A 9,030-nucleotide genomic window follows, 5' to 3' on the forward strand; every position below is an offset into this window, starting at 1 on the left:
ACCGAGCGAGCTACGGTCAAGGCGGATAGCTCGTTGAACTTAGCACAGTCTGGAGACTATGGTGATGCCATTTTTTGTGTTGATTTCAGAATGCCATTTTGGTGATGGTCCCTCTCTGTTTAAACATATTGCAAATGCACAAAAGTCAACTAGCAAGTCAGTGTCCATCAGTCAATTAGATGTCATTATGACACCAAACCCACTTTTTCCTACTCATTTAGAAGCCAACTATCACATATGTCAGAGCAGTCCCATAATTCACAGCGCCTTTAGTTTAAAACATAATAAAAAGGTAAAACACATAGTTACGTTCTAGCTGCGGGTCCAGTTCGGACATTATGTGAAGTCCTATGTGAGGCGACCCCGAATCCTGAGTTTCGGCTCGATAGGTCATTTGGCGTCCGAGAAAAACCCTAATTGGTGCTGAAAATCCACTATTTTCCATGCCTTCCTACGGGGTCCTTGAACGAGCTATCGGACAGAAACGTTGGGGTCCGTCTCTATGGGCCGAGCCGGTTTCAATGCACCTAGCCTTGCGTCTCTGAGACTTTTCTAAACGTCGTCATTTTCGTAATGGTCAAAATGAATTGAAGGTATTGCAAATGTACGAAGCTGTTTCTCGGTCCGAGAACCGTCTAGAGCCACGTAACTCACCACGCACCATCGACCGGAGGTCTAGAACAGGTTTCTAAAGTTTCGGAACTCTAGGTCTGACAGTTCTTTTTTAGCTCCAACAAAGCTAACTATTGCAGCCACTGTCTGTCTCTACGCACCCCAATACGTCCCTCCATTCAAGTTGTGTTTTAGTGTGATTTTTTTTTCCTTTGATTTTTTTGGGGAAAAATGACTGATTTACAGTTCATGGGGGTTGCCTAATCACATATATGAAGTTTTGGACAGATCTGACTTTTTTAACCCTTCGAAACAGCCCCTGAGACACCATTTAAGGCACTTCCGGTTGGCACAGGAAGCTATAATTAACCACATATCCTCATTGGGGTATGCTTTTACAGAATCCTGAGTTTTAAGTCTTTACGTTAAGAACTGAGTTATTTACGGAGGGTTTAGTATGTGTGTGTTATTTCAGAAAATCATAGAAAATCACAGAAATCTCGCAGAGCTCCGCAGCACACTTTAAAAAGATTCGTATGAACACCCTGCAACTGGATCTGTAACCGTTGAAAAAAAAAAACGCCTATTTGTGACCATCACCAAGATGTCATTGTTCCGTTTCTCTTAAATGACGATAGATAAATGGCTGTTTTTTTTTTTATTGACACCGGAGGCTCCTTGACTTTGACCTGAAGTGGAAAAATAATTTCTCTATTTCCATTTAGGACCTTTAATCCCAGAAAAACGGCCATAACTCAAAAACCGTCGAGGCCTGGACGCCATCTTGTTCGGGGCCAACTGCCCATTATGCCAAACCTACGCTCACCGAGTTTCGGCTTCGAAATATTTTCCGTTTTCGAGATAAGGCCCCGTCGTGATTCGTGATGTTTTGCCAAATTGCCATATGATTCCGTATGCCCTCTTGTGGGAAATTCCGGGACAGCGGAAAAACGGTCAAAAACTTGTTTATTTTATAAAACGGAAACCGAATGTCCGACAAAGTTCATTTGATGACTTCCCGGTAGGTCTGGCCCTACCGCACGGCCCGACGCCGACCGCGAATTTTACAAACGATTTCGGACGTCTAGTAAGGGACCGTACATTTGCAATATGGACTTTTTCACTGATCATACACGAAATGCCAAAATGTTCCCTTAAGGTATGTAAGTACTGTAGTATTATATAGTAAACTGTACAGTTTTTTCATGTGGGTATAGATCAGGCCTGGGCAAAAGCCATCCCGGGGGGCGTATGCGGCCCGCAACCTGATTCAATATGGCCTGCGTAATCATGCTCAGATCACAAAGACATCACAAAGACATGTAGTAATATGTCTTCTGAACAGATGGCAAGTGCATCGAAAGAGTTGCTTTCTCAGTTGCAAAATCAGCAAGGACTTTTCACAAAACTGCATTCAGCAAACAACGGAATTGTGAGAGCTAGCTATGTACTGCCCCACATAATTGCTAAACATGGGAAGCCATTCTCTGAGGGCGAATTCGTTAAAGAATGTTTAATTGACTCTGCAGCAACACTTTGCCCCGAAAAGAAAGAGCTGTTTGAAAATGTTTCCCTGTCAAGATAAACAGTGACACGGCATGTTGTTGACATCACAGAGAATATGGAAAAACATTTGAAAGACAAGGGAAAGGATGTCACCTATTTCTCCTTGGCCCTGGACGAGAGCAGTGATGCATGTGGCACGGCGCAGCTGTTGATATTCTTACGAGGCATAACCCCAGACTTTTAAATTACAGAGGAGCTTGCTTCAATGCAGTCAATGAAGAGCACAACCACAGGGAAATATTTATTGGAGGAGGTTAATAAGTGTGTGCCAAAGCTGGGACTGAGTTTTGAAAAGTTCTCCAGTGTGAACACTGATGGGTTCCCAAACCTGACAGGAAAAAACGTTGGTCTTGTGGAAAGGATACAAGAGGAAGTAGCTGAGCTGAACCCAGATCAGATTTTTTTCTTCCTGCACTTCATCATTCATCAGGAGGTGCTCTGTAAATGTGTTCTGAAAATGAGCCATGTTGTGGATACAGTCACTACAGTGGTAAACTTCATAAGTGCAAAATCTTTAAACCACAGGCAGTTTGTCTCACTGTTGGAAGAGACAGAGTCGGGTCATGCAGATCTCCCCTACCAGACAAACGTGAGATGGCTGAGTTTGGGGAAGTTCCTTAAAAGGGTGTGGGACCTGAAGTCAGAGATTACTTAGTTTTTGCAAATGAATGGCAAGTATGTGGATTTCCCTCAACTGCTAGATAAAGAATGGTTGGCTGATTTTGCCTTCACTGTGGACATCATGGCCCTCATGAATTAACTGAATTCCAAACTACAAGGGAAGGGCCTTTTTGCACATCAGATGTACAGCCTTGTCAAAGCCTTCAAGGGAAAATTACTCCTCCTGACCTGCCAAGTAGATGTCACCCACCTTCCGACACTACTAGTCTGTTCCCCATCAGATGTCCAGCGGGAGAAGTATACATCGCTGCTGTGTGCTTTGAATGGTGAGTTTTCATGTCTTTTTGAGGATTTTCAAAGTGTTGGAAAATGGCATGCTGTTGGTTTCCTCTCCTTTCACCTTCAAACTGACCTGAATCTTGAGCTTAACGATCTTCAGTCTGATGCAGTGACTGGAGAACTATTCAAAACAATGTCACTGATGTTCTATGCATCTCTCTCATGCTCAGAAGATTTTTGTACTGTGTGGGTCAACCTACAGTGCCTTGCAAAAATATTCGGCCCCCTTGAACTTTGCGACCTTTTGCCACATTTCAGGCTTCAAACATAAAGATATAAAACTCTATTTTTTGTGATTATCTGCCACTGTGTACTCTCTGTTTAGGACCAAATAGCATTATAGTTTGCTCTGTGTTTTTGTGAATTCTTTGCAATGTGTCAAGTAATTATCATTTTCTTCTCATGATTTGGTTGGGTCTAGTTGTGTTGCTGTCCTAGGTCTCTGTGGAGTCTGTTTGTGTTTGTGAACAGAGCCCCAGGACCAGTTTGCTTAGGGGACTCCAACAGGTTGATTTCTCTGTAGGTGATGGCTTTGTTATGGAAGGTTTGGGAATCGCTTCCTTTTAGGTGGTTGTGGAATTGAACTGCTCTTTTCTTTATGATTTATGATAATGAGTGGGTATCTGCCTAATTCTGCTCTGCATACATTATTTGGACATTTTCACTTAGGGGTGTACTCACTTTTGTTGCCAACAGTTTAGACATTAATGGCTGTGTGTTGAGTTATTTTGAGGGAACAGCAAATTTACACTGTTATACAAGCTGTACACTCACTACTTTACATTGTAGCAAAGTGTCATTTCTTCAGTGTTGTCACATGAAAAGATATACTCAAATATTTACAAAAATGTGAGGGGTGTACTTACTTTTGTGATATACTATATATATATATATATATATATATATATATATATATATATGTATATGTATATGTATATGTATATGTATATGTATATATGTATATGTATATGTATATGTGTATATGTATATATATATATATATATATATATATATGTATGTGTGTATGTATATGTGTGTTGAAGAGATTGGTGCTTAAGCTGCAACCCTGTCTCTTTTTCCAATTTTAACCGCACACTTGTTTGTGTACATGGATTTTATAATGTTGTATGTTTATCCACGAATACCACTTTCCATCAATTTGTATAGCAAACCCTGATGCCAAATTGAGTCGCAGGCTTTTTTGAAATCAACAAAGTATGAGAAGACGTTGCCTTTGTTTTGGTTTGTTTTTTGTCATTTAGGGTGTGCAGGGTGAGTACGTTGCCTGTCGTACAGTACTTTGGTAAAAAGCCAATTTGACATTTTCCCAGTACATTGTTTTCGCTGAGGAAATGTATGAGTCTACTGTTAATTGTAATGCAGAGGATTTTCACAAGGTTACTGTTGACGCATATCCCCCAGTAGTTATTGGGATCAAATTTCTCTCCACTTTTGTGGATTGGGTTGATATGTCCTTGGTTCCAAATATTGGGGAAGATGCCAGAGCTGAGGATGATGTTAAAGAGTTTAAGTATAGCCAATTGGAATTTGTGGTCTGTATATTTTATCATTTAATTTAGGATACCATCAACCCCACAGGCCTTTTGGGGTTGGATTTTGTCCTGTAGTTCATTCAATGTAATTGGAGAAACCAGTGTGTTCTGGTAGTCTTTAATAGTTGATTCTAAGATTTGTATTTGATCATGTACTGTACATGTTTTTGCTGTTTGTTCTTTGTTATAGAGCCAAAACGATTGGAGAAGAGGTTTTCCAATTTTCCCAGAAGTGATTCTTCAATTACATTGAGCTGATTTCTGTTGCTTCTTTTTCTGTGTGTTTTCGGTTGTATAGGTTTCTCAAATTTTTTCTGAGATTTTTGCATTCTTCATCAAACCATTTGTCATTGTTATTAATTTTCTTATGTTGTCTGCTTGACATTTTTAGATTTGACAGGGAAGCTGAGGTCAAATATACTGTTTAGGTTTTCTACTGTCAACTTTACAACTTTACTGTTACAGTGAAACATTTTGTCCAGGAAATTGTCTAGAAGGGATTGAATTTGTTGTCTAATTGTTTTTTGTTAGATTTCAACACTATTTTCCTTCCATTTATAGCAATTCTTAATATTATTCAGTTCCTTTGGCTTTGATGCCTCATGATTGAGCATAGCTCTGTTCAAGTAGAGTGTGATTTTGCTGTGATCTGATAGGGGTGTCAGTGGACTAACTGTGAATGCTCTAAGGGACTCTGGATTGAGGTCAGTGATAAAGTAGTCTACAGTACTACTGCCAAGAGATGAGCTATAGGTGTACCTGCCATAGGAGTCCCCTTGAAGCTTACCATTGACTATGTACATGCCCAGTGTCTGCAACAGAGCTGCAGGAGTTGTGACACGTTTTATTTTGTTGGTAATGTTGTCGTAGTTGTGTCTAGTGGAGCATATGGTGGAGGGAGTGCTGCCACCTCCAGATAGGTGTTCGTCCCCCTGTGTGCTGAGGGTGTCGGGTTCTTGTCCAGTTCTGGCATTTCGGTACATGTTCCTGAGCCTGGAAATTGTTTATCTCCTCCTCTAGGAGGTAGAATCTCTCATCGTTAAAATATGGGGATTCTATTGGGGGGATATAGCACATATTTGGACATTTTTCTCTGTTGAGACTAGCCAGATGTAAAATGTTCCTGTTTTAACAGATTTAATAGAGTGGGTTAAGTCTGCTCTATACCAAATTATCATACCCTGAGTCTCTTCCCTGTTCCACACCTGGTAGTTTGGTGGATGGGACTACCAGCTCTCTGTAACCTAGAGGGCAACCAGTGGGTCCATCTCCTTTATACCATGTTTCTTATAGGATGACAACGTCTGTATTTCCAATTTCTTTGATGAAGTCTGGGTTCCTGCTCTTTAGGCCAAAGGCAGATGACCTCAGACCTTGTATATTCCAGGATGAGATAGTAAAAGCTTTGTGTTCCATAGTGTCTAGTGTTGGTTTTGTGTGGTTTCGGCACTCGCTCTCTCGCTCTTAAACTCTTCCCCAACTAACTCCTTCTCTTTCACTTATTTCCATCTCTGCCTCCAAACAGACTGGTCACATTCTTTCCACTGCTTTTCTCCCTCCTCCTGGAGTCTCCTGCTATAGTTCTGATGCTCTAGTTCTGACTTATCCTCACGATACGACCAGGGAACCTCAAGAACACTATCGTGTGTGTGATTTTCCAGAATGATGATGTAATGTAGTCACAGGATGCCATCAGTTTGCAGTGAAGACTGTTTTTGTATTTCAGCTTTACTTCGAATAAAGTTATGTCTCTCCCTCACGTCCTTACATACAGTGTTTCAAATACAGTGTCTAGCTGGATTTCACCATGACTAACCTTCTTATGCCGTCAATAAAGGATCGACAACTATTCTCATCCTATTTTGTTCCTTTTCTTTTCCGTATCCTTTTTATTTATCCTCTCTTTCTCGCTGTCTCTCTTTGTCTCTCAGTCTCTCTCTCTGTGTGTGTGTGCATGCGCGTGTTCAATTAGTGAGTGTGTGTGTGTGTGTGTGTGTGTGTAAATCACAATAAAGCATATGCAAGCTGTCACTCTGGTTGTAGTTACTGCTCCTGACACACAGACAGATTTACATAGCCATACCATCAACAGCCTTTCCACAGCTTAATGGGTGCCCATGCATTCTAATGAACAGAGCCGTCTCTCGCTCCCTCTCTCTGTGTCACTGTTTTTCATAGACACGGTATCTCACACAACCCAACCCGGTCACTAAAACTGAACAGATCAGTCGATTAAGTACCATGCTCATGAGGAGGAGTAAAGTACTATTTCTCTCACTCTCTCTCTGCATTTGTATGTGTGTGACTGATCACACAGATTTAGACCCTGCCAGAGTAATCAATAGGAATAAATCCCCTTTTAATCCTGTAAATGCCACAGAGACCTACTGCATGCACAGTGGGGAATCAGTACATGGCTCTTCCTGCTGACTGAGCATAGTCATTCCCATTGGATAAGAATTACTAGAAGTGACATTCCCTGATCTGTAATGGGTGGAACGCCAACCATATTAGGTGTACAACAGGGAACGTTCAAGATTGAGTACAGCTTTATGAAGAGCCAAATCAGCTGACATTGAAATATTCAACCCTTTTTAGTTGTCTCACTCTCAACACACCAGAAATGGTTTACTGTTGTGGTGTAAGCTCTGTCTTTCCTGTGTTTGGAGTAAGAGACTAATTGTTTTTGTTAGCTGATACTACAGGGTACAATCTTTCTGTGTCACTTCTAGGCAAACATATTGAAAGCATTTATAATTTAGTTTTCTCTTTATGTTGCTAGTGTATTGGTAAAAACAAGTCTTCAGCCATTGATGTCATTGCCTATACAGTAAGTAGAAGCACACAAAAACTTACAGGAGGGCCACAATGAACTGTACCAATAAAAATAACAGTAAAATGTGGTAGGTGAAACTTGAGAAGATAGAAACTCTCTATTGTTATCTCTATCTGATTGTCCATCACTCCATCCGCCCATCTTTCTGGCTGTGTGTGTGAATAAGCTGAATAAGTAAGATTTCCAACACAGGAAGGAGTTCACAGAGAGGCCTTCCCAAAACACACACCACGGCCAAAGGAAAAGACATTGGGAAATCAAGGTCAGTGTGTGTGTGTGTGTGTGTGTGTGTACGTCACACTCTCTTTCAAACCACAGTCTTTAGGAAATGGCAAAGCACTGTTCCAGTCTTGTCAGGAAATAAAGAAACCCCATTGTGTCTGAAATGAATTCTGAAAATAACCGGAAAATAACCAACTTACCCCATGACAGGGACAGCCCACTGGGAACAGATATCAATTCAACATCTAGTTTTGGTTTACATTTGGTTGTCAACTAACAGGGATTCTACGTGTAATCAAACAAAAATGTCACCGTCATTAGATTTACAGTGCATTTGGAAAGTATTCAGACCCCTTCCCTTTCCCATATTTTGTTATGTTACAGCCTTACTCTAAAATGGATTTGAAAAAATCCTCATCAACATAATTATTCAGACCCTTTGCTATGAGACTCGAAATTGAACTCAGGTGCATCCTGTTTCCATTGATCATCCTTGAGATGTTTCTACAACTTGATTGGAGTCCACGTGTGGTAAATTCAATTTATTGGACATGATTTGGAAAGGCACACACCTGTCTATATAAGGTCCCGCAGTTGACAGTGCATGTCTGAGCAAAAACCAAGCCATGAGGTCATAGGAATTGTCCGTAAAGTTCTGAGACAGGATGGTGTCGAGGCACAGATCTGGGGAAGGGTGCCAAATCAATTCTGCAGCATTGAAGGTCCCCAAGAACACAGTGGCCTCCATCATTCTGAAATGGAAGAAGTGTGGAACCACCAAGACTCTTCCTAGAGCTGGCCGCCCGGCCAAACTGAGCAATCGGGGGAGAAGGGCCTTGGTCAGGGAGGTGACCAAGAACCTGATGGTCACTCTGACAGAGCTCTGGTGTTCCTCTGTGGAGATGGGAGTAACTTCCAGAAGGACAACCATCTATGGAACACTGCATCAATCAGGCCTTTATGGTAGAGTGGCCAGACGGAAGCCACTCCTCAGTAAAAGGCACATGAAACCTGTCCCCATCCCTATGGTGGTGGCAGCATCATGCTGTGGGGATGTTTTTTAGCGGCAGGGACTGGGAGACTAGTCAGGATTGAGGGAAAAATGAACGGTAAAGCAAAGTACAGAGAGATCCTTGATAAAAACCTGCTCTAGAGCGCTCAGTACCTCAGACTGGGGTGAAGGTTCACCTTCAAACGGGACAACGACCCTAAGAACACAGCAAAGACAACACAAGAGTGGCTTCGGGACAAGTCTCTGAATGTCTTGAGTGCCCCAGCCAA

The 9,030-nt window shown here is 41.5% G+C and overlaps 1 protein-coding gene and 1 pseudogene across 1 annotated transcript in view; one reads left to right on the forward strand and one right to left on the reverse strand.

The window, feature by feature from the left end:
* LOC139372583 (protein FAM107B-like) overlaps positions 1 to 9,030 on the reverse strand; it is a 54,059-nt gene that overhangs the window by 42,302 nt on the left and 2,727 nt on the right. The gene's annotated exons all lie outside the window — the stretch shown is intronic.
* On the forward strand, positions 2,393 to 3,632 carry LOC139418852 (general transcription factor II-I repeat domain-containing protein 2A-like; annotated as a pseudogene).

This window comes from Oncorhynchus clarkii, chromosome 2, assembly GCF_045791955.1.
Source record: "Oncorhynchus clarkii lewisi isolate Uvic-CL-2024 chromosome 2, UVic_Ocla_1.0, whole genome shotgun sequence".
NCBI lineage: Eukaryota > Metazoa > Chordata > Actinopteri > Salmoniformes > Salmonidae > Oncorhynchus > Oncorhynchus clarkii.